We start from the raw sequence: 27,611 nt of genomic DNA on the forward strand, positions 1-27,611 counted from the left end.
CATGTTTGTTTATTCAATAAAGCAGGTTCCAACGTTCATAGATATCCACTTATTTAGTAGTATTTGAGGCTTAATTTTTTACTTTAAGTATGAAACTTTTGGGTACTCAATCTAATAGCCTGTCTTAAAGCAGCAATGAAATGAAACCTGTTCAAAGAGAGCAAAATATGAACTGTAGAACTTAAAAGAATATGAGTATTTACTGTAGAATTCTTTCCATTTTTCTGCACCTTTGAATTCTTTCGCAAGTTGTTCAGGGGGAAGGGGATGATCATTTCAATGATGCTCTTGAACTGTGACTTCCCATGGAAGTTTCACAGAGCCACTAGTGGGAAAACACATGTGTATCCATGTTTGAAAATTTATCATTTATAGCTGTTAAATGAAAAAAAATTAATAAAGTCTTATTTTCTCTAAAAAAATTTTAGAAAATAGACAAAAAGAAAAAAAATCTCTTCATAAGCTCACTTAGGCTGCTATTAAAAACTTCCTATATAGTAATATGTCTTTTTAATCCTTTTATGTATACATTTAGTTTTGTGTTAATATTTTGTAATCTTTTAAAAAAAATTATAATTTGGGATTCCTGGGTGAATCAGTTGGTTAAGTATCTGCTTCTGGCTCAGGTCATGATCCCAGCATTCTGGGATCGAGTCCCACACTGGGCTCCTTGCTCAGTGGGGAACCTGCTTCTTCCTCTGCCTGTCACTCCCCCTGCTTGTATGTACTCTCTCTGAGAAATAAATAAATAAAGTATTTAAAAAATTATAATTCAAGTGGCTATGTGGTGTTCTATCACATTAAGTTCTACAAATGCATCATACTATAGTTCCCAAAACTAATTACTGAACAAAATCACATAGGAACATTTTTTTAAAAAATACTGATTCTTGAGACCCACGTACTAAATAACAATCTTCAGGAATACTGAGGAATCTGAATTTTTGAAGTTCATCCTGTGATTTCAATGCACTTAATTAACCTACTTAATTAATTAACACATACTTCATTTACTTAATCCACTACTATTTAGTATCAGGTGGTTTCCAAGTTTTTGCTATTATAAATAACGATCACAAGAATACTGGTATCGGTAAGGACAAGTGCCAGTCTGTATACACAGACATCTGCTTCTGGAGGACAATAAAGTGGTTTGTTTGCTTTTTAAAAAACAATTTAGTGATCAGGGATTTACAAAATAACTGCACTTCTCAGTGCTCACCCCACCACAAGCAGGGAACTCCATGGAAGACTGGCAGTCCTCCAAGCTGACTTGGACGCCTTCAGAAAGGTCAGCTGGGACATAAAAAGTTTTAACAACCTTAAAAAAAGCAGCTCTCAAGAAGGGAGAGGTCTGCCTTCTTCCTTGTCACCATAATCACAAAGGTCCTCTCAAAAGGGCCCCCTTGAGACTACAGCACTGAAGTTGGCTCTTACTATCTTCTGCTGTCTCATGCGGCTCTTTTGAAGTTCACATTTGGTAGTTCACATGGTATGGATCCCCAATAGCAGGTTCTCAAGCTTAGTCCCATAGACTCCTAACTATTCTCAGGCATCTACAGGCGCAATACATTTAAATCTGCCATGTGTAATTCCACTTCGATGTTAATATACACACAAGGTTCACGTTCACCAGGACAAGCCACATGACATCCACTGAATTCGAGGGCCTGCAGTCCTACGTTTAAGATCAAAATGGCTCAAGGTCACCACCCAAGAACAATTAAATCAATGTTTCCCAAACTAGGATCTGTGGACATAAAACCTCAGGGTTCCCAGACAATTCCTGCTCCCTTAAAAGGAGTTTATACCTTACTGGAAGTTTGACCCACTGTCTTAAAGTGGAGGGGCTATACTGCTCTCCTGACCCGCACTCCGCAGAAACGAAGGCTGCACCGTGCTGCACACCAGGTCACTTCGGAGACGTCTGCACTGGCCTCCCAGCCGCAACTCTTTTTTTTTTTTTTTTTTTTTTTTTAATAAACATATATTTTTATCCCCAGGGGTACAGGTCTGTGAATCACCAGGTTTACACACTTCACAGCACTCACCAAATCACATACCCTCCCCAATGTCCATAATCCCACCCCCTTCTCCCAAACCCCCTCCCCCCGGCAACCCTCAGTTTGTTTTGTGAGATTAAGAGTCACTTATGGTTTGTCTCCCTCCCAATCCCATCTTGTTTTATTTATTCTTCTTCTACCCACTTAAGCCCCCATGTTGCATCACCACTTCCTCATATCAGGGAGATCATATGATAGTTGTCTTTCTCTGCTTGACTTATTTCGCTAAGCATGATACGCTCTAGTTCCATCCATGTTGTTGCAAATGGCAAGATTTCATTTCTTTTGATGGCTGCATAGTATTCCATTGTGTATATATACCACATCTTCTTGATCCATTCATCTGTTGATGGACATCTAGGTTCTTTCCATAGTTTGGCTATTGTGGACATTGCTGCTACTCTTGACCCCTCCCCAGAACAATGGGCATCAGATCCTTGCCTTTTGACTTCCTGACAGAAACTAACATTCTGGGTCTCAAGAAAACGTTCAGACTATCAGACCCAACCCACTCAGAGTGCTGGGAAAAGGGACGCTGGAGATGGGAAGTGCCTTAAGCGAGGTCACACAGCTAGTTTAGAGCAGGACAAAACTGGAGCCTAAGCCGTCCATGCCAACTTCAGGGCCTCGGCTACTCTGCAGAGACGGCTGATGAGTGACCCCATGGACCTCATTCCCACCATCTTTGTCCCACTTCCGTAGTCCCCCGATACCCAAAGTCCCCGGAGTCCTCTTCGGGTCGGCTGGCCCCGCTCTACTCCAGCTCTTCACAAGCAGTCCACACGCCCGAACCACAGCCCCGGGGTTTCTGGCCTTCCCGCGCCTACAGTACACGGGAGCTGAAAAAGCCTCACGAAGGAGACACTGTCAAGACCAGCAGTGCCCGCGGTGTAGCGGTGCCTCCACCCGGCGCATGCGCCACCGTAGGTCGGCGCGCGTCAGTGACGTCACAGAACACGCCACCGCGCGCCTGCGACTCCAGGTGAGAGTTGCAGCGTCTCAGTCTGGCGACTTAGCGTGGCGCGCGAGCTCGGGCACAATACCTCCCTCCAGCCCAAACTTTAACGAGAGTTTTGATGGCCGAGGGCTGCTGAGAAAAGTGGAGAGAGGTAAAGAGAGAGGGTCGCCCTTTGGAAACGTCATCAGAACGCACCGGAAGCGGCTGGAGGATGAAGAGTAAGCGAGGTTGATGGCCTGTGAGCCGGGGAGGGGTGGGATGTAAAGGGTCGGGAACTTGGTGCTGGTAGGTGGACCGGTTCGCAGCGGAGACCGACTGAAACTGCTAGGGGAATTGTCCCGCCTTGCATAAGGGAAACCGAGGCCCGGAGTCCCCGTTGGCCTGGCGCAGTCTCTGCAGTGTAGATTGATGTCAAAGCTGGCGGCAGGTCCCCTGGGGCCCGCTCAGTGTGCTAAAGGAGGGCCGAGGGCCTTGGGCCGACTTGGCCGCTGCCTGCCACCTGCTGACGGTGGTAAAGGCCCCGATCCTCTCTGCGACCTGGTTTCCCCTTTTGTGAGGTGCTGAAGGTGGTTCCTGCCCTGGCAACTGTTCTGTGAATGACTCTTCTCTGGTGGAAAGTGATGTGGAAAACAAAGGCAGAGGAAAAATTATTAAATTTCCTTACTCCCTGCAGCCCATTGGCAAGTCCTTGAAACAGGGAGAGTAGCCTTCCTCTAGGGACTCAACTGCCTTGATGTTGACATTTTGCTAAGGGCATAAAGCAGTGCTAGCCCCACCCCGTCCCAGTATCCTATAAATGTACTTTAACATCTAAAAATCCTTTTGGATGGGGTGCCTGGGTGGTTCAATGGGTTAGGTCCCTACCTTCGGGTAGCGTCCTGATCCCAGGGCTCTGGGTTCAAGCCTCTCAGGCTCTCTGCTCAGCGGGGAGCCTGCTTCCTCCTCTCTCTCTGCCTGCCTCTCTGCCTACTTGTGATCTCTATATGTCAAATGAATGAATGAAATCTTAAAAAAAAAAATTCTTTTGGAAATTTCCTTTATTTTAAGCCCCCGAAAATCTGTGTAGGCAATCATCTCCCAAGCATATTGACCACTGGATTGACTTCTGAAGGGCCTCATGACTCAGGTTTTATTAGATAGTAATAAATGACACTTTTTAAAAAATTTCTTTTCAGTGTTCTAGAATTCATTGTTTATGCTTCACACCCAGTGCTCCATGCAATACGTGCCCTCCACTATACCCACCACCAGGCTTACTCAACCCCTGACCTCCCCTCCCCTCCAAACCCCTTAGTTTGTTTCTGAGTCCACAGTATCTCATGGTTTGTTTCCCCCTCCAATTTCCCCCAACTCACTTCTTCCCTCCAGCTCCCCATGTCCTCCATGTTATTTTTAACAATAGCTATCCCTCTCATGACCCTGGAAACCTTGCTTCCGAAATTCCACCATCCCTAACCCTGTCCCAACTTGAAAGTATGTAAAGGGCCACTCTTCATGACGCTGGTCCAGCTCTTTCTTCCCATGGGTTGTGTCCCTGAGCTTAAATAAAACCACCTTTTTGTACAAAAGAGGTTTCAAGAATTCTTTCTTAGCTGTCAGCTTCAAACCCTAATGCCGTTACTACGTCCTGATCTGAGCATGCTGAAGAATGGTATCATAACCCAGGACCCTGGGAGTTGATCAGAGAATAGCTGTGTCAAGGAAGGGAGCAATCCCTCAGGGCAGTTGTAAGCAGGGGAGTATAGACACCATTAAAACTGGTCTTTGGACCACTACGTTCATCTCCACCTCTGCCACTCCCTATCTCTGTGATCCAGTTATGGGTCTCAGCATATCTGAGCTTCAGCTTTCTCATGTGCATTATAGGAATAATGTCTACTTTAAAGGATTGTTCAGAAAATATAACGAGATAAAATGTGTAGCTTCTAGCCAGGTGCATGACAAATAATGAGTGCTCAGTAACTTTTAGATGTGGTTTATTCCAGAAAAGACTTTCAAGTCTAATCGAAGCACCTGTGACAGTTGAAGCAAAGTCATCCTGGGGTTGCTCTTTAGAAACAGGTTTTAACACCATTCTTGCATTTGAAGCAAAACAAGACTCTGTACATAATACAATATAATATAATTAATATACTGTGTATATTGTATAATATAAGTGCTTTGGTTTTCTTGTCCAGATGCACTCCAGGAAGCCCAAGGGAGCTGGGGTGGAATTTATAGAGTGTTGTGTGAATCAGATTTTGTAGTCTCTTGGACCTGAAACCAGGCCTTTCTGCTATACATCTTGCATTTACACCCATACTGTGTTCCCAAAGCCATGTTTTTCTTTATCAGAAAATTAAGTAGAAGCAGGAGTGTGGAAGTTTTTAAGGCTGAAACTACATAGATCAATATATATTATTAGCTTAAAGAAAGACCTGTGTTTCACCAGTGAAGGACACCATTGTTGTATGACATACCCAATTTCTTTTTTTTTTTTTAATTTCTTTTCAGCGTAACAGTATTCATTGTTTTTGCACCACATCCAGTGCTCCCTGCAATACATGCGCTCCCTAACACCCACCATCTTGTTCCCCCAACCTCCCACCCACCTCCCCTTCAAGTCCTTCAGGTGGTTTTTCAGAGTCCATAGTCTCTCATGGTTCACCTCCCCTTCCAATTTCCCCCAACTCCCTTCTCCTCTCCATCTTCCCTTGTCCTCCATGCTATTTGTTATGCTCCACAAATAAGTGAAACCATATGATAATGGACTCTCTCTGCTTGACTTATTTCACTCAGCATAATCTCTTCCAGCCCCGACCATGTTGCTACAAAAGTTGGGTATTCATCCTTTTTGATGGAGGCATAATACTCCATAGTGTATATGGACCACATCTTCCTTATCCATTTGTCTGTTGAAGGGCATCTTGGTTCTTTCCACAGTTTGGCAACCGTGGCCATTGCTGCTATAAACATTGGAGTACAGATGGCTCTTCTTTTCACTCCATCTGTATCTTTGGGGTAAATACCCAGGAGTGCAACGGCAGGGTCATAAGGAAGCTCTATTTTTAATTTCTTGAGGAATCTCAACACTGTTCTCCAAAGTGGTTGCACCAACTTGCATTCCCAGCAACAGTGGAAGAGGGTTCCTCTTTCTCCACATGCTCTCTAACACATGTTGTTTCCTGTCTTGCTAATTTTGGCCATTCTAACTGGTGTAAGGTGATACCTCAATGTGGTTTTGATTTTACTTTCCCTAATGGCTAGTGATGATGAACATTTCTTCATGTGTCTGAGAGCCATTTGTATGTCTTCATTGGACAAGTGTCTGTTCATATCTTCTGCCCATTTTTTATATGATTATCTGTTTTGTGTGTGTTGAGTTTGAGGAGTTCTTTATAGATCCTGGATATCAACCTTTTGTCTGCACTGTCATTTGCAAATATCTTCTCCCATTCCGTGGGTTGCCTCTTTGTTTTGTTGACTGTTCCCTTTGCTGTGCAGAGGCTTTTGATTTTGATGAAGTCCCAAAAGTTCATTTTTGCTGTTGTTTCCTTTGCCTTTGGAGATGAAACATATCTTGAAAAAAGTTGCTGTGGCTGATATTGAAGAGGTTACTGCCTATGTTCTCCTCTAAGATTCTGATAGATTCCTGTCTCACGTTGAGGTCTTTTATACATTTTAAGTTTATCTTTGTGTACGGTGTAAGAGAATGGTCACGTTTCATTCTTCTACATATAGCTGTCCAGTTTTCCCAGCACCATTTATTGAAGAGACTGTCTTTTTTTCACTGTATATTTTTTCCTGTTTTGTCGAAGATTATTTGCCCATAGAGTTGAGGGTCCATATCTGGGCTCTCTATGCTGTTCCACTGGTCTATGTGTCTGTTTTTATGCCAGTACCATGCTGTCTTGGTGATCACAACTTTGTAGTAAAGCTTGAAATCAGGTAACATGATGCCCCCGGTTTTATTTTTGTTTTTCAACATTTCCTTCGCGATTCCATACAGATTTTAGGATTATTTGCTCCAGCTCTTTGAAAAATACCGGTGGAATTTTGATCGGAATGGCATTAAAAGTATAGATTGCTCTAGGCAGTATAAACATTTTAACAATGTTTATTCTTCCTATCCGAGAGCATGGAATGGTTTTCCATCTTTTTGTGTCTTCTTCAATTTCTTTCATGAGTGTTCTGTAGTTCTTTGAGTACAGATCCTAACCTCTTTGGTTAGGTTTATTCCCAGGTATCTTATGACACACACCAATTTCATGGACATAAATATGTGAAAAATCTTTTAAACATCTTACAGTGAACAGAATGTAATTATTTCCAACATCTGCATGCAGGGAATCGATATCATATAACTTTTATGAAATATTTATTTATTTATTTATTTATTTATTTAATTGAGAGAGAGCACACTCAGTCAGGAGGGGAAGAGGGAAACAGAGTGATTCTCAAGCAGAATCACCTGGAATGCAGAACCAGACACAGAGCTCAATCCCAGGACCCTGAGATCATGACCTCGGAGAAATCAGAGTTGAACACTCAACTGACTGAGCCACCCAGGCACCCAGAGAAGCACTGTTTGAAAGCACACTCTTGTAACTCCTAGGATGCATGGCCAGAGGGTAGAATAAGAGGCATCCAAGAAAGCTTAGAAACCTCTGCTCTCTGTAGCAGCCCTGTCTTCTATGTCTAAATAACCATAGTTTCATAGTTAGAAAAGTCATGAGTCTTATAGTCATGCCCAACCTGAATTATCATTTCTTATTCGTTTGAATCCCCCAGGTGTGGTCTACCATGCCTTTTCTCAGAAAGAGGCCAAAGAGTTCAACGTTCAGATACAGTGGATGGCAGGAAGTCTGGGAGCAGCAGAGTTGATGACAAGGATGGCTTGATCCCCAGCACTGCGTTAGATGTCCTTCCCATGTCTTACTTCTCATCCTTCCAGTAGATGTGTTGGGCTCTGTTGAAATCTGCTGTTCTGACAGCCTATTTCCAGATGCTGGCCTTTCTCCCTTGTTTGATTAACTGAAACCTCTTGATCGTGTGTCCTCTCCCATTGTGTAGGGGACACTGGCTATGCCCACCTGAAACCTGCCCTGGTGAGCTCTGTTATTTGACTTTGTCACTGCGCACCCTTCACTCTTGAAGAGGCCAGGTGATCACATTTCCTAAGTGGAATTTCTGGATTATATCTGGATGCTGCCAACATGCTTTTGTCAGTTTGGCAGAAGCTCCACTGGGGACTCCTAATGAGGGAGTTAACAGGAAATCAAGATTTTGAAAAACTGATACACTTTTATTTGGTTTCTTCATGAACAAGGCCACTTAGGTATTTTTAAAAAGTAAGTAATTGCCATGTCACAGTAATAATACTGACGATAATGAATCTTTAGTTAGTATCTAAGGTGCAAAGTCGAAGCTGACTGCCCTCCTGACTGTGAGCTGCCTTGAAGGTCCAGTGTATCACATCATCCCTTCACTGCCCGCTTCTCCATAAGGGAGAGCGTGATTATTGACACATTAGCTTCCCAGGGTTTACAGCCTTCTTAGTGCAGCAGGGGGTCAGGAAATCCCCAGCCAAGAGGCAGGACCTTCATAGACACTGCCTGGGCTGTGGCCGACCTAGGACGCAGGCAGCCAAATGAGGAGTAGACCAGTGGAACTCCCCACGTGAAAGGCAGTGACATGTGAAGTTCTCTCAAGAATTTCACACTATTAGCGCAGTTCTTTTGCCCACATGTGCTAGGAGTCTGTGCTGAGTCACGGTCAAATTCCGTTGTGCTCTTGGGAGAGAGTGAGCTCAGGAGGCTGAGATGCATTGGTACTTTCTTCTGCAGCTAAGTGCTGCAGGAGAAGACTTAGCGAGTAGCCATGACACATCCATGGGGTCAAACCCAAGTAAAGGGGATTACCACATGGGCACCATGTCATTCCTGCCCCCAAGGTGTGGCCCACCCTGGGGCATCAGGTGGTACTGTTTTCACAAGTGTTCAGATAATTCCTTCGAGGCCATAGCTTGCCTTCATCTGGTCGTGACTGAATAAATATTGTTAGCATACATTTCTCAAGCTTTCCACCCTGCCAAGAATCAAAGAAGTCTTTCCTTCCTAATGTTAAGGGATTTGGGCTTTTTTCTTTGTAATCCCTTCACAATAACCTCAGAGATGTATAGTAGGAAGTTGAATTTTGACGTGGCTGTTTTGTGCAGCGTCTGAATTGGTATTTGAGGGTGACTTTCACATCTGGACAGCTGCGGGGAGCTCACCTTCAGCAGATGAGAGGCTGTGTGGGGCTCAGTCGGGAGGCAGGTGGGTCAGGGAAGGCACCTCACCTGCAGTGTCTAGGAGGGCCTGGGGTCTGCGGCTGCCCCCACCAGAACAGTGGGCGCTCTGCCGCCCTGTCCCCATGCAGCTTCTGGGAGCCCAGCAGGCCGATACCTTCGTGAGGGCCTTCCTGAAGCACAACACGCCACACATGAGCCAGCAAGCCCGCGAGGACCAGCTGCAATGCAAGGCTGTGGTCCTGGAGTACACCACTCACCAGAAGCACAAGGAGAAGAGAAAGAAATCCAAGGGCCTCTCTGCAGGCAGAGGAGGGAGCTGCACCTCTTTGACATTAAGCCAGAGCAGCAGAGGTATGCCAGGGCCTTTCTCCCAAAGGCAGCTTCCTCCTCCTGGAGTGGGTGTAGCTTTGGGAGACCCAGTTCCCCTGAAGCTAAGAGAGCTTCTCCCACTGCCACCACAAGGGGGCAGCCTCCCTTTACCAACTCAAGCTGGGTTTGCACTTGGCTTTCACAGCAAGGCACAGCCAGTCTCTTGCTCTTTGACTGTCTGGCTCCTGTCCTAGCCTTAACTAATGTGCCCCCACCGGAAGTGAGTCTGTTACCCATGGCAACAGGCTGTTTGTCTTTCGGCTTTCCCAGAGAGAGAGGAACTGATGGATCTTTGTATATACTCTTTATAGCTTTTACTAGCACTAGGCAGAATCATCCCCTGGCTTTATTGCCAAAGAACATGCTGCCCGCTTGTTTCAGAAGTTTCTGAAAGGGACGCATCACTCTGGGAGGACGTGCTCTTCCCTCCAGCTGACACTGCATCCCTGCTTGGTCATGCTTCTGCACATGCTCGTCATCGGCCGGTTTGTAGATCTCGCTCCAAGAGCTGCAGCCAAATAGCCTCCCACAGACATAGTCAGTCACTGTGTCTGGGACCCCGCTTGCAAAGAGAGCTGCTCTGCGGGTGGAGGAAGGGGCCACTGCCTGCCCAGGTTTCCCTCGCTGGTGTCTACACAGGTAGAACCCACTTTGAGTTTGAGCCTGAGGTTTCTCAACAGTTTCCTATAACAGGTTCCCCATGAGGCACCAGGACCCATAATAATGACCCCAGAGGAAAGCCTCTGAGATCCTCTCACCTGGTCTCTCCCTGGCATCCCACCACTGGCCTACCTTTCAGACACACCTGGTCCCTTACGTGGGGACGTGTATGGCAGCCTGCAGCTCCTGTCTGCTCCCCTCAGGGTTGGCTCCTGTAGCAGATGATCTCAGAGAGCAATGGTGAAGCAAGATATAAGTTTAGTTCATGAAAAGCCGTCCAGATGAGCACATCCTGCCCCCTGGGCTGGTGTGGCAGAGACTTGGGCAGTGCTGCCCTGGGAGCACCCGGCTGCTCCCATCTGTGCAGGGTGCCTTGTGGTGTGAGGGGTCTGCTGGAGTGCTGGCCATCCAGGCTGCATGTAGCCAGCAGGAAGGATGTAGGGGCACCAGGAGGGTTCTAGCAGCAGAAACAGGTTCAGGAGGGGGACGCAGATGTCAGTCTGTTGGGTTATCTGCTGTGGAACTAGGATCTGCACCCAGTTCCCCATGACCTGGATAGGGCTCCTTGGCATCAGGCTGTGCTCTATGCCCTGTTGATGTCACAATCCCAAGCTCATGTCGCTTAATTCTTTACTTCTTTCTACCTTAGCCACAGATAGTCTTTTTCCCCCTTACATAAACTCTGGAAGCAGTACATCCGGGACCTGTGCGGTGGTCTCAAACCAGACACGTGAGTTGCATGCCTGCAGTCCTGCCCTTTGGGGCAGAACCCAAGGCTTACGATGACTGTGAATGCAGCCTTCAGAGCCAGCTTGCTGCAGAAGTTTGTAGACCTGTGTGCCCCTTCAGAACTCTCGCTCATGGTCAACACTGAGGCCTTCTGCTTACCTTCTAGGCAGCCGCACATGATTCAGAACAAGCTGTTGTATGCAGATCTTCACGGGGCTCTCTCTCGTTTCAGGTACCTTGCCTATGAGCCCACGGTCCCCCAAACACCCACAGCATCACTCAGCAGCGTGGCTCTGTGCCACAGGGCTAGACACACTCTTGTCACGTGGACGTTTCCAGATCACCAGCGTTGAAGGTGGGAGAGGACTAGCTACCCGAGCCAGTTCTGGCCACTTTTTGGATGCACTCTCAATGGCTTGTGTGCCTTTCCACACAGGGACCCCTGCTACTCTCCCACGGGGCACAGCAGCTGCTGGCACATGTCCTCAGCCCTGAGCAGAGAGTCCCTTTCATCCATTTCCCCAGCTTTCAGTCTCAGCTATGGACTCCCAGCTCCCAGTGTCATGTCCAGGGCAGACCTTCTCCTGAGCATCATCATTCATCCAGCCGCCCTGCACACAGCTGGCCCCTGTCCAGCAGGCATCACGACCTGTCCATACCCAGAACTACTCCAGCCTGCTCACATAGCCCCTGCCCTGGTGTTCCCAGCTCCGATCATGGTACCAGTGTTTACCCTGGTTGTTCACCCAAAACCTGGGCGGTAACACCTTTCTTCTTCCCCGATCCATTAGCACATTCCATCTGCACGTCCTAGCTCCTGAATCCAAACCACCGCCATTGCCCCTGGATTCTGGTAGAAGCTGCCTAGCCCTCCCCCTGCTGGCACACTGCTTCTCCCCAACCAGGCAGCCCAAGGGTAGGTTTTAGGCCAAAACTCAGGCCGTGTTTGACTTCTGTTTCCTTACTGTGGTCTAAAAGGCCCCTCTGGCTCTATTGAGCACCAGGTCTAACCACATTGGCCTGCTTTCTGCTTCTCACACACTAGGCTTGGCCCCTCATCGGGCCTTTACTGTTGCTCCTTCCCTCTGCCCAGAGTTCTGTGTGTCACAGACTGACTGCTTCTCAGTATTCAGGTTCCAACTCACACTTCACTTCCACCGAGGGCTTACCATCAACAACAGTGAACCTTCTCCCCATGACCTTGTGTATTTTCTTCATAACAATTACTATGATCAGAAAATGCAGTCATACTATGGAGTATGATGCCTCCATCAGAAAGGACGAATACCCAACTTTTGTAGCAACATGGACGGGACTGGAAGAGATGATGCTGAGTGAAATAAGTCAAGCAGAGAGAGTCAATTATCATATGGTTTCACTTATTTGTGGAGCATAACAAATAGCATGGAGGACATGGGGAGATGGAGAGGAGAAGGGAGTTGAGGGAAATTGGAAGGGGAGGTGAACCATGAGAGACTATGGACTCTGAAAAACAATCTGAGGGTTTTGAAGGGGCAGGAGGTTAGGGGAACCAGGTGTTGGTTATTGGAGAGGGCATGGATTACATAGAGCACTGGGTGTGGTGCAAAAACAATTGTTACGCTGAAAATAAATTAAAAAATTTTAAAAATTGTATTAACAAAAATCATTGTATAACAAAAAATTATATTAATAAATATCATTGTATAATGAAAAAAAAAATGCAGTCGTCTGATGTGGCACACATTCCCTCCTACCATTAGAACATTAGCTCCTTGAGAGCAGAACCGAGACCAGTCTTGTTCACCCTCGCGCCCGGCACCGACCTCAGACGGTGCCAGGTACATGGCAGGTGCTTGGTGACTTGTCTGCAGGCTACATGGGACATGGGTCAGGAGAGCCAAGGGGCCGGCTGCCTGTGGTGGCAGTTCGCCTCAGTCACTGCTTCACCACCTGTAGCAAGATCCCATTCTGGCCAGAGTTTGGTGGGTCGTGGGAAGGATGTGATGCACTGGTGTTCCTTCAGATCCCATCACTGAGACTTGGGCCCATCCCAGCAACCTGTGGATCTTGGTGGTGCTGGACATACATGTGACCTCTTGGCTCCAGAGTCCTTCCCAAGACCCCTGTAGCTGCAGACCCTCCAAAGGACATCTTGTCAGAACAGCTGAGAGGCTACAGAGCCATAGGCAAGGGACAGGGACCCTGGACTCTCATCCAGCTTGGTCCCTGTCCAGCTGAGGAGCCCCCCACTCCCCACCGCCCCCACCTAGCTGGTTGTGGCTGCCCAGCACCCCCAAGGCTGAGGGTTTGAATGCCCTTTTCCTTTGCAGTCACGAAATCCAAATGCCTGTCCTATGTGGGTGTTACAGGAATCCTCCTACAGGAAACAGCACATTTTCAAAATCCTCACCGAAGAAGACCACCTGAAAGGTACGGAACTGTCTCAGGGTGTGTGGCCTGTGGCCTCCCTGGCTTTGTCGGCCCTTTCCTCGTGGCTTCAGTGAGTCCATTTGGCTTCCTCTGGTCAGCACAGATTGCAGATCCCAGCTGGTCCTGCATTCCACGTCTGCTGAGAGTGCCCCTGCCCTCATGGCTCTCCCCAGGGCATCTGGAGACTAGCCAGCAGCCGCAGCCAGATAGGACTGGGGGGAGGGCTTCTGGGCTGCGCATCCAGATACGAGGGTCTGTTTCTATGACTGAGATCTTCCCCTGCCCCAACCTCCTGCCCTGCCCCAAGGAGTGGAGATAAGCAGACCCTGAGGGGAGCTAGCTTAGTGCTTATCCCTGGGGTTCCAGGATCTGGCCCTTTCCGGTAACCCTTTGGGTTCCAGGAAAGCAGGTGCAGCCTCCCCTGCTGGGTGTGCCAGAGCTCCTTGTTCTGGCAGATGAGCCTAAGCATCTGGGCTGTCGACATTTCCACACCCCTTAACAGCAGATCTGAGATTGCAAAACCACAGTGGGAGGCTTTTGTTCCTTTATTTTGGAGTTTGTTTTTTCTTGCTGCTTCCTTCTGTTTTCTTGTATGTTCTTGTCTCATTTTAGACCTCAGAAAGTGGTGTCTGGGTGCCCTCACGGCATAAAGCCATGAGTCAGTCTGAAAACTATGCGGGGAGACCTGTTTTTTGCACTTTTTCTGGGAGTTTGGTTTAGAGCATTTGATCCTAAAAATTAGTGTTGAGTTATATCCAAATCTGAATACATCAATCTTAGGGCAGAAAAACACCCTGTTGTCCTGGTGCTGCTGAGCTTTGTGGACTCTCTGTTCTTTACTAGCTTACGTTCTAATGTCTAATGTAGACATTTTAGGAAGGTCTTGTGCTTCAGCGTGAGCTTAACCGTCAGGATGGTTTTTTTTTCCCCCTTGTCCTTTTTCTCTTGGTTGTTGTTGTTGTTGTTGTTGTTTTTCCCAGTTATCCCCAAGCTGAACTGTGTGTTTGCAGTAGAAATTGATGGCTTCATTTCCTGCATTTATGGAAGCAAATTCCAGTTTTGGTCAAGTGAGCGATTTGCCAAAAAATTCAAAGCGAAGTGAACAGCTGACCTGTGAGCTCTCTGCTGCGGAGACAGCTGTTTGGGACCCCAAAAACGGGGACACCTGCATGCCCACCTTTCAGCGGAGACACGACTGGGTTGGTTCTGCTTCTAGATCACCCCAGCCCATTAACATCGGAGTTAAGAACAGTTCATCATCCGGGAAGAAATGTCCCTTACTGAGCAAAGTCAGGGAATGGAGGGGTGTCTGTTTCTAGATGATGACGGGTGTGCATTGCTCCCGTGAGAGAAAATCCTGGCAGGATCGGCACAGGTTGACCTGACTGGTGGCATTATTAGGTTTTTATTATTTCTCTTTTATCCTTTTCTTTGTTTCCTGAGTGTTCTGTAATGAATCCATTGTTTATGTAATAATAAAGTACATGTGTCAGCGATAAGGGGGTCCTGCTGAAGGACCGAGCCCATGGCCCAGCCTGGCTGGAAGGGAGGTGGGCTGGAGGCTGTCCCTGGTAGGCAGTCCCACTTCTATAGTGTAGACAGCTGCCCTTAGGTGCCTGCTTCCCGAGGGCAGGGGCTTGGAGCATCTGACATGTTAGTTTAAGTCACGTCCCCTGTGGAACTCTTGGACCTAACTGCTGTTTCCAGAAAGCTGGAGAGTGAATGGTGAAGTCGCAGAGGGCCTTTGGGCTCACTGGCTCTGGAAAGTAGTATGGGGCCGGGGCCAGGATGCAGGATGCCAGGTAAGCTGGTGCTTGCAGTGGTCGTTCAGTACAGGGAGCTCCGACCTGCAGTTCCTTCTCATTGCCGTGGCTCTTGGGCTCCAGGGTGGGCTGAAGGGGAACAAGACTGTAGCTCTTCCCAAGCTCTCATGTCCTGAAGAGTCCGCAACAGGGTCCTCGCTGCGTGCTGCCGCCGGAAGCCTTGACTCTTCGGTCTGACTCAGCCTGTGTGCCTTGTGTCTACCAGGCATTAGGTGAGGCGCTCGCAGGCAGGCCCGAGTGGGGACAGGGCATGGGCGGGCTGGCTTCCACTGTGTGCTGGTTGGGAAGCCCCATGGCTCAGAAGGACGGATGGCCTGTTCCTTTGAGAAGTCAGCGTTTGCCAACCAACCAGGTGAGGGCAGAAACGTTGCTGGAAACCAACCAGCAGCAAGTCCATGAGGTTTTTTGTTTTGTTTTGTTTTGTTTTTGCTGCAGGAGAAGCAGCGGGTCCAGACACTTGGCTTTGTCCGTATGTCCCGCTGGGCCCCTGCACTGGAGGAGAAAGGCCGTGGGGAGGGACTGTAAACTCCAACTCTGATGGGAGAGCAGGAAGCCCTCACTCAGTGCCTCTGCACCTCCCAGAGGCTTGGGGTGCGCCCATGTCCATCTGTGTGGGGTCCGCGGCTCGTCAGGATGGTCCAGGGTCAGCTCAGATGCTCTCCCACTGCCACCATCACTGCCTGTGCTGCAGGTCTCAGGTCCCAGCCCCGCTGGGGACAGGGCAGCTGGCTGGCCATGGACGCCTGTGCTCTGACAGCCTGGGTTTGCCACATTGGGCTCAGCCTCAGGGCTCGCTACACAGGGCCTCACCACCTGAGAGGGCTGAGCTGGGATTTGAACCCATGATCTAGCTACCCAGCCATGCTTTTGACCACGGGGATGAGAGGACCCTGCTCTCAGTATGTAACGCGGTCCCCTCATCACCTGGGCTCCCACTGAGGAAGTCGCTGCCTTCCCCATAAAGTGGCTCGTTCTTCCGCCCATCCGAATGTGCCACGCGGGGCACAGCCTGGTGCCGCTCCTGCCCACCCCCCTGTAGGGAATTGGCAGCCAACGTGTAAATATACAACTGCTTCCAGAACCATTGGTGCCACTTGGTTTGTGAAATGTTTTTCAGGGTGCAGACTCAAGTTTCTCTGTGAGTGGCTGTTCATTAGTAGCCTTCTCTCCCCGCTTCCCCGAGGACACTTGACAAGAACGCTCATCTGCCATGAAGCTGCCACTGTGCCCGCCTGTTTCCAGGATGCCCTGTTGTCTCCACAGCCCACCTAGGGTCACTGGGTCCTATGCCCTGAGGACTGTGCCCCTGAGGTCCCAGGCTAGGCAGGACACTGGCTCTCAGTGAGCGTCCTAATGAGGCCACACCAGCTGCTCCCCAGAACCAGGCTGAGGCCTCCGGCGGTGGACCAGGGATGGCCACGTCCCCACAGCTGTGGCACAGGGCCGGTTGTGGAGGGTGCTGTGGTAGCCTGCAGTCTGGGCTCCTACCTCCACTGCCCCAGGAGCAGGACCCCAGTAGAGCTGTGGCACTGGAGATGTAGGCCTGTGGGAGACAGCTACGTCAGCCTCACTTGTTGGTCTCACGCACTGGAGGAACCAGAGAGGCCCACGGAGCAGCAGAATGGTGACCACCTGGGGACGGGACTCAGGAGCCGCAAGGCCAGGACGCATCAGCCCAGGCACCCACTGTTCTCCAAAAAGTGAGTGGGCCCGTGGGCCCTTTACGTTCCCTGGAGTTGACTGCGTGTGGGGAACTGAGACTTCCTGCAGGGACAGAGGACAGGCACCTCCAGGGGAGGAAAAGGACGAAGCACCTGGAGGAGGAAGCGAGGGCAGCACGGGTCATGGCCCCTGCGTTAGCTGGGGCTGCCCTAACCAAACTGCAGACGGGCAGTGTAAACAGAACATCCTTCCCCACCGCTGCAGAGGCTGCAAGTCCGAGTTTAAGGTGCCCTCCTGGCTGGGGTCTGGTGAGAGCCTTCTCCTTGGCCCCTTCTTGCTGTGTCCTCCTGTGGCCTTCCTCAGTGCACACCTGCAGGGAAGGTGGTGTCTCTTCCTCCTCTGACTGGGACACCCGTCCTGTAGGTTAGGGTTCCACTGTATGACTCATTTCACCGTGATTGCCCCCTTAAAGGTTCTGTTCTCAGTGCGGTTACACTGGGGATGAGGGCTTTGACAGAATTTGTGGGGACATGATTCAGTCCAGAACAGTGGTGGAGCTGCCCAACCAGAACAGGAGCCCCTAGCAGAGCCCCTGAGAAAGGCTGCAGTAGCCAGCCTGGCTCCCGTCCTCAGACACTGGCCTGGCTGACCCCAGCCCTGCCTAGGTTGCTGGCACCACTAGCCGGTTCAGCTGGTCCAGTGGCTGGGCCCTGAGCTCCCCTCAACACTGGGTCCCATGACTGGCTCAGACAGGAGCTTAGGTCCAGCGGCCTCTCCACTGCCGGCTTCCCTCGCTTCTGCAAACCACTGAGCTCCTCCGTCACCCTCCCTTCAGGCACAGGGACAGTGGTGGGGGAGGAGACGCACACACGTGGCAGGGTGGACAGGGAGGCTCCCTGGAGGAGGGGGCTCAATCCAGGCTGCTGTGGGATGTGAAGAGGGACACTGAGGCTCAGGACCAGGCTGGCACTGTATGGAGTGCAGTCATGGAGGCCCCAGGACAACGCCTGCCCATGAGACTCAGGGCCAGCAGGAAGGAAGGTGGGAGCGGGTGGCAGAGCTCTGGCTACCGATCTCAAACCCATAGGAGGTGCTTCAGGTCCTGCCTGGTTCCGTGGGAGGGGAGAGGTGTTAGAGAAGTTGTAAGCCCCTGGGACGGGGCAAGGTGGGGAATCCTGCTGACCCGTTCGCCCAGTCCTGACATGCTTGGGGGCCTCCGTGTCATCAATTGGCAAGTGGGGCCATGAGACCAGATGAGGGTTTCCTGAAGGGGGATCCTGGGACTTCCAGCACATGCATCAGTGTCACCAGGACACCCGTTCGAAGCAGCCAGCTCCTGGGCTGCTGTCAGACTCCAGGGGCCTAGACAACTTCGTGGGTCTGTCAGACCCCAGCTGGCTCCTCCGGTCACTGAAGTGTGAGGATCGTGGATCCCAGATGGTGGTGCAAGTGTCTTCCAGCTCTGACACCTGGACTGTGATTTGAGATTTGGGACTCTCGGGATGGGGTTTTCCGGATGCTGGAAAAGATTTTCAGTGACAGATCTCTCAGGTTCTGAAGAGTAAACATGAACATTCCCCCAAAAAGCCATAAATTATGGTAAAAAGCTGTCTTTCTGGACAATGGCTTTCATTTTAATTTAGTTTGCGTTTCTTAGCTATAATGTCTAATTAAGACATCTGTTAAATGTCTATAATATTAAGTTGATGGGGGGTTCTAATAGTACTGTATTGGAATTGTCCATTTAATTAACCTCGTGGGCCTTTAATGGATGTCTTAAATAGACATCATTAACAAGAGTGCTAGACAAATTAAAATTAGAGTCAATAACATTCTTGGTAGTTTTTCCTGAGCTGTGAAGGACGAGTGTTGCTAAGTAGACAGACGCAAAGACGGGCTGCACAGAGGAGTGTGGGGGCTGGTGTCCCCAGCACGGCTGCAGCACGGACGAGGCCCCAGGTCGGGCTCAGCCGTTCTGTGTCCTGGCCTCCCCTTCGTGCACCTCCCACACACGGCGCTTGCTGAGCTGTCAGATCGAGCTCTGATGAGGAGAAGGTAGCGAGGGAGGAAGAGGGACCCAAATCCCGGGTCTCTGCATGCCCCGCATTGAGATGGAACAGACATGAGACAGGACAGACCAGGATGGGGCAGGCTGGGCTGGGCTGGGGGGTGGAGTGCGGTAAGAGGGGAGGAAGTGGCCCATTTTCCCCACCACTCTGCGGAGCAGTCTCCCTCGGGTGAACTACACTCCCAAACCCAGGGCTGGGTTCCCCATCTCCACATCCCAGGTGGCCTCTCAGGGCGGCTGACCGTTAACCACTGCCTCCCTCCTGAGGCACCTGTGTCCCCACACTCCCTGACAGTCCCCCCCCCCGGCCACTCCCTCTCTGTCCTTTATGGAACCTCCTCCTCCTCCTCCGAGCTTCTAAATGTTGGAACGCCCTGATCTCCGTCCTTGGACTCCTCACCTTTCCCCTCAGCTGGTCCCACCCACAACCCCCAACACACCTGACTCAGAAGATTGTGTTGGCAGCCCTGCTTCTCCCCCACCCCACTGCCGAATCTGGAGCTTTGTCGGCCTCCCCTAATTCCAGTGGGAGCTCCTTTGAGCTCACAGTGGCTCTGTTTTGATGGCTGATGTGTCCCCAGTGATCTAGAAGCACTCGCTGACCTGGAATGGGTGCTCAGTGAACATTCGCCGGGGGAGTGGAAACCACGGCTGGTTGACCAAACCCCTGGGAGTGTAACGGGCTCCTGACCTGAAGAGGCTGGGCAAGAATCAAGGACTCTCTCCCACGAGGACGCTCCCCTTCGACCCCCATCTCAGTGAACAGCCTCTGTCTCTCCATTTAGGTCAGAAACACAGGAGGCCTCCTACCCCTGCCTGGTGTTGGCGCCTGCCCCCAGCCGGTCTCTCATGAAGTGCTGGTGGCTCTCCCTTGTCTCCCCTGCGCCGGCTCTCACCCACCCTCCCACCACCCCTCGTGGCCTCCCTGCCTCCACATGTGGCCCCACCACAGCTCAGGTGACCGTTGTGAAGCAGGACTCCAACTGTGTCACTCTTCTCCTCAAAACCTACAAGTGACTTCCCAGTACACTTAGAACTAAACCCAGTGTCTGACCAGGGTCATCAAGGGCCCCCCAGGACCTAAGCCCAGCCTGCCTCTCCCAGCTCCCCAGTGTCCTGCCCCCGTGCCTTCTCCACAGCTCTGTCCCACTCAGACCACTCCCACCTTCCCGGGACCTGTGAGCACAAGGCAGCCCCCTGCTCTGCACTCAGCTCTGCACCGCTGTCCGGCCTCCCTCTCAGCAGTCCCCCAGCGGTCCCTTAGCATGTGACCTCATTTCACACTGGACACAGCGCCTGTCAGTAACCTTCCCTGCTGGGTCATTGTCGTTTTCTTCCAGCAGAACGTACGCGTCATGAACTCCAAGACTTGGCCTGGCTCGTCCACCCCTGAAACCCTTGTCCCTCAGTGCCCTCTAGAGCACTGCCCTCCACGTAGTAAGTGTTCCATTAAATACTAGTCTGACAGCGAGCCGAGGGTGTGGCCCTAATGGTGGCTAAGGGTGGCCACACCCAGCCATGGTGACCCCCATCTGGCCCCTACAGACGCCTTCCCCCACTGTGGCTTTCCACAGCAGAACAGCACCGCGTCCTGTGACCCCCAGGCCACCCCAGCCTTTCAGGCAGGCAGGTGCCCCAGACAGCAGCAGTTCCTGGACACCGTGTGGGTTCTTCTCGCATCCCAGCCAGGTGAGAGCTTACACACTGCGGGCAGCTGTGACCTGCAGCAGGCGTGGCAAAACCTCTCTGTCATCTCCAACTTTACCTGGACCCAAGGTTCAGGGGGAGGCAGGCGGGGCTGGTGCTGGGCAACCCGGCCTGGAGTCCCTGAGCTCAATCAGGAGCCTGGCACTCAGGAAACCCAAGTTCAAAGTCAAATTACTCTTGACTTTCATTTTTAACCACAAGGGACAAGGCTGAGTGTGGTGTTTACAGTAGATTCATTGAATCTGCAGGAATTAAACTGCAGCCCCTGTCAGGGCGGGGGGGGGGGCTGCGGGTGCCTGCCCCCCTGTTCCGGGGACATCCGCCTTGTGGTGGCTGAGGAGGAGAAGCACCCCTAGTTGCTCTTCATCTCCCTGGAAGGGGTGTGAGCAGAACGCAGTTCCTAGTTACACTGCCGCTAACCAGTGGTGTGCTGGCCCGGGGCTGGGGGGTGGGGGGGCTGGGAGCACGAGCACCTCACTGGCGGATAGCTCATCGGGCTGTAGTTTAGGGTTCGTGACCTTGCTGTGTGTGTTACACTTGGATTAAAACTGTGCTTGTCAATGACCCGCTGAGTCCGCGGTGTGGCTGCTTCCTCGCATCCGAAAGGGAAGCACCTCCCTGGTGTCTTGCTCCCGATGGCCATGCCCGTTACCCTCACGGCTCTTGCCTGAGAATCAGGGGTTTCTAGCAGGGAAACCCAAAGTGCTCACGGGGGCGTCATGTCCCCAAATTCGCCCCCTTAACATCTCCCACCTCTCTCCCCTGGACCTCCAGGGACTATGACGTCAGCAATCCTGTCACAAAGGAGTGGTTGCCACAGACCTGGTCCACAGGAGGCTCTCAATGAGTGCTGGTAACGGCGGCCATGAGGGGTGTGGGCTGGGCTGGGGAGGGACACAGTGCCCATGTCAGAGGGACCTGGTGGGTCTGGAGGTAGAGTAGGCTTCCCTTGGGAAGTGACTTTAAGATGAGGCCAGAGAGCTGAGTGGGCTTCAGGCAGGAAAGGGACCCCCTGCAGAGGAACCTGAGGTGGGAAGTAGGGCCTGGAGGGGACAGCAGGGACTGGCAGCTAGTGCCTGGGGCACTGGGCAGGGTGACAGAAGCCAGGGAAGGGAGGGGCCAGAGTGAGGGCTGGAGACCAGTAAGGCGGCTGAGGGTTGTGAGGGCCATCTGTGGCCTGACCCACGGTGTCGGCTTCAGGGATACACAGAAACAGGTTTGAGGGGTGCATATACCACCCCACGAATAAGATCTTGGGTTCACATGCCTCCCCCTAGGTCTGCACCTGACCATCCACTCACAGCCACGTGGCCTGTGAGGTTGGAGTCCAGCTGGGTGAGCAGAGGTCGACCCCAGCCTGCCAGGCTGATACACAGAGGGGGTGAGAGCAAGACCAGCGGGGCCTAGGAGGTAGGGGAAGCCACTGAGGTCTTCTCCGAGAAAAGAAGAGGGGACAGGTGGGCGGATCGGCAGGTAAGGAAGGAGGAAGGAGTCCCGGGTCAGAAATGAGGACGACGGCAGAGCTGGGCCAGGGATGGGGAGTGGTGTGGGCACGTCCCCGGGGTGTCCTTCACTGGCTTGGCTCTGTGACCTTAGGCAAGCACCTCCCAGTGCCTCAGTGTCCTCATCTGTTAAGTTTAAGTCTCCTGAATAAAGCAAAAGGAGCAAGGTTTACCACGTGGTCTCATCTGAAGACTCGGAGTTCAACAGTGTCCCGTCTCCTCTTCCAAACACATGGGACCTGTCGCTTGTCAAAGCTGTCCCCTCCAAGCCCACACTCTTGGTGGAGCCTTGGAACATCCCCCAAGAAGTTAGCCCTACTGGCCTATGTGCTGACCAAGATCCCCCGTTCCAGGATCACCCAGCCAAGGTGTGGCTAGGCCCCCTCCCCAAATCAGAACCCATGAGGGCTCCCTTTCCCTCTGTATTTTAAGCCCCATTGTCTGCCATGGTGAGGACAGGTCTCTGGTTTGCAAGACAGGACCCCTGCCAGCTGCTGGCTCCTAGCGGTGCTTGCTGCGGAATTTAAAGACCGCAATAACTATTGAACATCCTATTACGAGGCTGCCTAATTAATGCAAATGAGAGTTATCGTCCGCTCACAGAGGCTGATGCTTCTCCAAGGAGGCCCTGCCAGTCTCCCAGGCCCCATTCCAGGGCCATTTATGGGGGCAGCCCCATTCTGGCTTGGTTGAGTTACAGGTAAGTCACGGCCCTACATAATGAAGACAGAGTGCTCATGAGTCCCCAGGAGTCAGGCGGCTCGGGCTCCAGTCCCCGAACCAGAGACACTCCCTCCCAGCTTCTTTCCTTAGACCCAAAGGCTCAGCTGTGCCCTGAAGCCCAAGGAGCAAGAGACTCTTGGCCTTCTGGCAGGGAGGCCCAGGAGCCTGTTCCCCGGTCTCTGCACTTAATACAGTCCTCTGAGGCCTGTAGGGCCGGGCCCCCTACCTCCAGACTGCCCCCCGCCCCCATCCTGGAGCTGCAGGCCAGGTTTGCTGGGAACAGTCAGGTTTAGCACAGTCCCAGGCAAATCGGGACCATTGGCCATCCTACTCCAGCCCTGCTAGGATGCTCTCTCTGGATCAATATCCAGCTCCTTTTAGCTCCTGGGGGGACAAGGATCACACTGAAGGCCACCTTCTCTGAGAGGCCTTTCCAGGCAGTCTGTCTTAGTCAGTCCCCTCCCTGCTCCTCACCCCTGGCCACATAGTAGAACCCTGTAGCGAGTTTTTCAAATAGTACCAAAGCTCAGAGCTCATCCCCTAAAATTACACCAGAATCCCTGGGTGCGGGACCCAGGTATCTGTAGGTTTTTACTCAGTGGTAGAAAAATCTGAGTTAAATTCCCAGCTCAAACACCGCATGGGCCTGGGCAAGTCACTTGGCCTCTGGGAGTCTGGGCTTCCTTGTTGAAAATAAGAATATCTATCCCATGTAGAAAGAAGCCAAGAGGGCCAGGCACAGAGTAAGTCTCATTAGGTTATGCTCTGTCCTGGCTCTTTCTGTTGCTGAATGGTTGGTTCCTGAGCTCCAAGAGCCAGACTGAGAGCTTGGGCTTTGCCAACCATGGTGCTTTGCAATGACAGACACATGGACACATGGCTCAGCACGAAGGCGGGCTCAACGTCAGCATTTAGAGAATGAGCAAGTGAATCAGCGAGCGTGCCCACGGCTGGTGTGGTCATTTCAGGGCCACTTCTGTGGCAGGACTGTGCTTCTGAGAGGTGTCTCTTGACACCCTTACCAACTGGCCCATCCACAGGCTGGAGCCCTTCCCAGAATGCCTTGTAGAGGGTGCATGGGGCTGTTTCCTAAAAGTCATTTCCAAACAACCCGAATGAGTCTTGTAATCAATATAGCCCATGATGATCAGGGCTCTCTCTCTCTCTTCACAAAGTAGAAGAGCCTGTAGGATAAAGTACCAAAGCGAATCACACATACATCTGGTCATGTTATTGCCTCATTTTTTTTTTTCCAGCTCTCTGTAGAAATGGGTGTCTCTGGACACAAGGAGTACCAGATTGGGTCCAAGCTAGGGAGCTCTACGCCAGCACCTGACAGAAGAGATGATGACGGCTATATGCATAAGGAAATGGTGCTGGGAGGAGTGGGGGCCTCTCCAAGGTGTCACAGATGGTGCAGAGCTAGATGCCACCCTAGGCTTCTTCCATTGCCCACTCCTGATTTGTCTCCCCTCTGCAGAAGCCCATGATCTTCTCTGGCTCAGGAGAACTGTGGTGCGTATTTTTCTCCAGTATGGTCCCATGAAATCAGAGCTGTCACACCAAGAGACACTGATTTTGTCTATGGAGCATCCGTTGGGACTACTTTGGTTGCAAGTAACATAAATCCCAGTATAAACTGGTGAAGGGGGCACTTATTGGCCCCCCATAATTGAAAAGTCAGAGTAGAACTGCCTTCAGGAATGGCTTGATCTAGAGGATGAACATCTTTAGAACCTCTTCTCTCTGGCTGTATCTTTGCTCTGTGCTGCCTCCTTGTTCAGACAGGCTCTCCCTTCACAGCAGCAAGGTGCGTGTTCAACGCTCACACTCTCTCAGTCTAGCTGAAATCTAGCTGGAAGGAAGGACATGTTTCTTCCTGGTACCCTTCCTTCCCCTCCTAGAATTCCTTCACCCTCATTTGACCATCTGATCAGACTCTGGCTCAGACATCCGAGGGGAAGATTGGCCAGGCCTGGATCACATGCTCCTGCCCCGACAACATGTGGATTAACTGTGGGAAAGCGACTGCTCCTCCAAAGGCACCGAAGGGCTGTCTTTAAAAGAAGGGAGAATGGATAATGCTGGCGGTAATACTAGTAATACACGTCCACTGCACTGAGCTCTCAAAAGAGGGAACAGGTGCCATGTAGCAAAGGGTTCGTGGGACGGACTAATGTCATGGCAACTCACCCGAGCTGGACCCACACTTCCCAGCACTCTCTCCCAACCCTGCTCCTAGTTAGCCCGGGTGGGCCCTTAGGGAACTTTGCCCTGATTTGGGAGGCAGAAGTGTGCCGGCAGTGGGTCCTTCTCAGGGTCCTGGAGGCCAGTCCTTCCAGGTGCTGATGCTGCTCACATTCAGCAGATCTGCTGGGTCATGGGACGGATGCAGGCAGCAGCCTGGCCCACAACACCTCCAGCTGAGGCTGTGACCTCCTTCAGCTTCTCTGGCCCTGGGCCATGAAGAAGAGCGCCAGCCCCTCCTGGAGGACACCCTCATGGATGAAATGGGAGGCTGGGAGCCCAGGAGGGGCTGATGCGGAGCCAGCCTCTCAGGTCCCGGCTGTCCTTGTGTCCTCCACTTCCCCTCCCTCCTTTCTTCCCTCCCTATCTCCTGCCCCTCAGGCTGCAGGTTCCAGGCCCTGGCAGAGAAGTAGACACTGCGTCTATGCTGTTTAACCAGCTCCCACAATGGGGTAAGGTCAAGTTCCTATAATAAATCCTTTAGGACGTAAAATCTCCTAGTGGCTCTGCTTGTCTGACGGAATCCTGACGGAAACAGTCCCTGAGCTGCCTGCTCTGAAACATCCTGGTGAGCACAGGCAGGACACATAGACCAATGGCAGGAGCGGCCTTGCTCCCCCTGCTGTCGGGACTCCCAGGGTCACCCCAGGCACTATCAGGGGGATGACGTCAGCCAAGCTCCCATGTGCATTTTGAAAGTAGCTTTCACCCCATCGAAGCCTGGAGTAGCGTCTTCTGCCTCGGGACACAGATCATGTGGGCTAAGGCCATCTTCCCCATAGCTCCCTCTCTGGCTTCTTCTGACAATACCCTCACCATGTGTATCTCACTAGTGACAGGTGCACTCACAGGCTGCCGGGGCCTCCATGTTGCCTGGCCAGGCTCCGTGCCCCATCCCAACAACTGCTCTGGGCCCAGCACGGTCATCCTGCTCTCCTGGCCGGACACTGGTGTAGAGAGGGGCATGGGGCTCCATGCCAGACCATGAGAGCTGTTGTTCTGATTGTCTGTGCTATCTGTCCAGTGTTTCCAGTTCTCCCCATTTTGGGCAGTGAAATATTTATTTCCTGGTCTCCTTGTGGTCAGGTAAGGCCATAAAACTAACCCAAGTCAATGAGTCATAAGTGAGAGCCATGTGTGTCATTCTAAGCCAGAGTGTTTGACTGTGAGTACGAGACCCTCCAGACCTTCTTCCCTTGGGCACAATCACCAACAGCGTTCAAGACAGCAGCCGATGCCTCAGCCTGGGTTCCTGAGAGGGTTTGGAAACAGCCCCTTACTGACCTGCTATGGCCTGTAGCGTCAGTGAAAAGTAAAGCTTTGATGTTTAAAGTCCCTGAGATGTTGAGATTTTTTTGTTACAGCTGTGTAACCTCATTTATCCGGTTACAAAGTTTTACTGGTGGTAAGGGAGCAGTTTGTTCGTAGGAATGAAGTATAGAAAGACAGCCAGTCAGTCCCTTTTCCTCCTCGAGATGGTGCTGGATAGGGGAGGGAAGCCTGGAGCTTGGCTGCCATCTTGAGACCAGGCCAATCTGAGGGAAAGCTCGCACCCTGGGGACCTGGGTAGAGGAACAGAGAGAACCAGGATCCTGGACGATAGGACCAAACTCCTGAGTCAACAACCCAGCAGACTCTTCTACTTCTTAGCTTGCTGGGATGTGAAATAAAACTCCTTCTTGTCTAAGCCGACGTAGGTTCGAGTTTCTGCTACTTGTAGCTGAAATCATCTTAACTGATCAATGTAATGAACACATTTCTTCCTCAGGCAACTCCTGGAGGGTTTTAAACCAACTTTGCCCATGAGAAACCTACACCCCAGAGACACAGAGACACATTCTGTCCTCCCAGTCCGAAAGTGAAGCAGGATTGAATTATGTACAGTTCACCCTTGGTCAACATGGGTTTGAACTGCACGGGTCCACTTACATATGGTTTTTTCCCCATAAATATGGAATGGTACTGTAGATGTATTTTCTCTTCCTTACATTTTCATAATAACAATTTCTCTTCCCCTGCTTCCTTTATTATGGGGCTATGGTATACTATGCATATAACATACAAAATATGTGCTACTCAACTGTTTATGTTATGTAAGAAGTCTGGTCAGCAAGAGATTATCAGTAGCTAAGTCTGGAGGAATCAAAATTATACACAAATTTTCAGCGGCACAGGTAGCCGGCGCCCCTAGTCCCCACATTGTTCAAGGGTCAACTGCATTTGCTAGTTGAAGTGCAGAAACCGAAATCAAAATTGGCTTATGAAGAAATTGGGGGGGGGTGTAGATAACGGTTCCTGCAACTGGAAAGGGTGGGGCAATTGTAACTTCAGACAGGGCTGGTCTCAGATGTGTTGTCAGGAATCTGCCTTTCTCCTCCTCAGTTATTTTTTCTTCCACGTCTACTTACTCTCACTCA

General features: G+C 51.1%; 1 long non-coding RNA gene across 1 annotated transcript; it reads left to right on the forward strand.

Annotated features, from left to right (window-relative positions):
* The first annotated feature begins 3,021 nt into the window (after positions 1-3,021).
* On the forward strand, positions 3,022-26,867 carry LOC101691359. The gene is made up of 3 exons (XR_006605569.1): positions 3,022-3,239; positions 13,363-13,462; positions 16,403-26,867. It is a non-coding gene; the product is annotated as an uncharacterized LOC101691359 (long non-coding RNA).
* Positions 26,868-27,611: the final 744 nt, after the last annotated feature.

Source organism: Mustela putorius, unplaced genomic scaffold (assembly GCF_011764305.1).
Source record: "Mustela putorius furo isolate JIRA1106 unplaced genomic scaffold, ASM1176430v1.1 tig00000174_pilon_pilon_pilon, whole genome shotgun sequence".
NCBI classification, from domain to species: domain Eukaryota; kingdom Metazoa; phylum Chordata; class Mammalia; order Carnivora; family Mustelidae; genus Mustela; species Mustela putorius.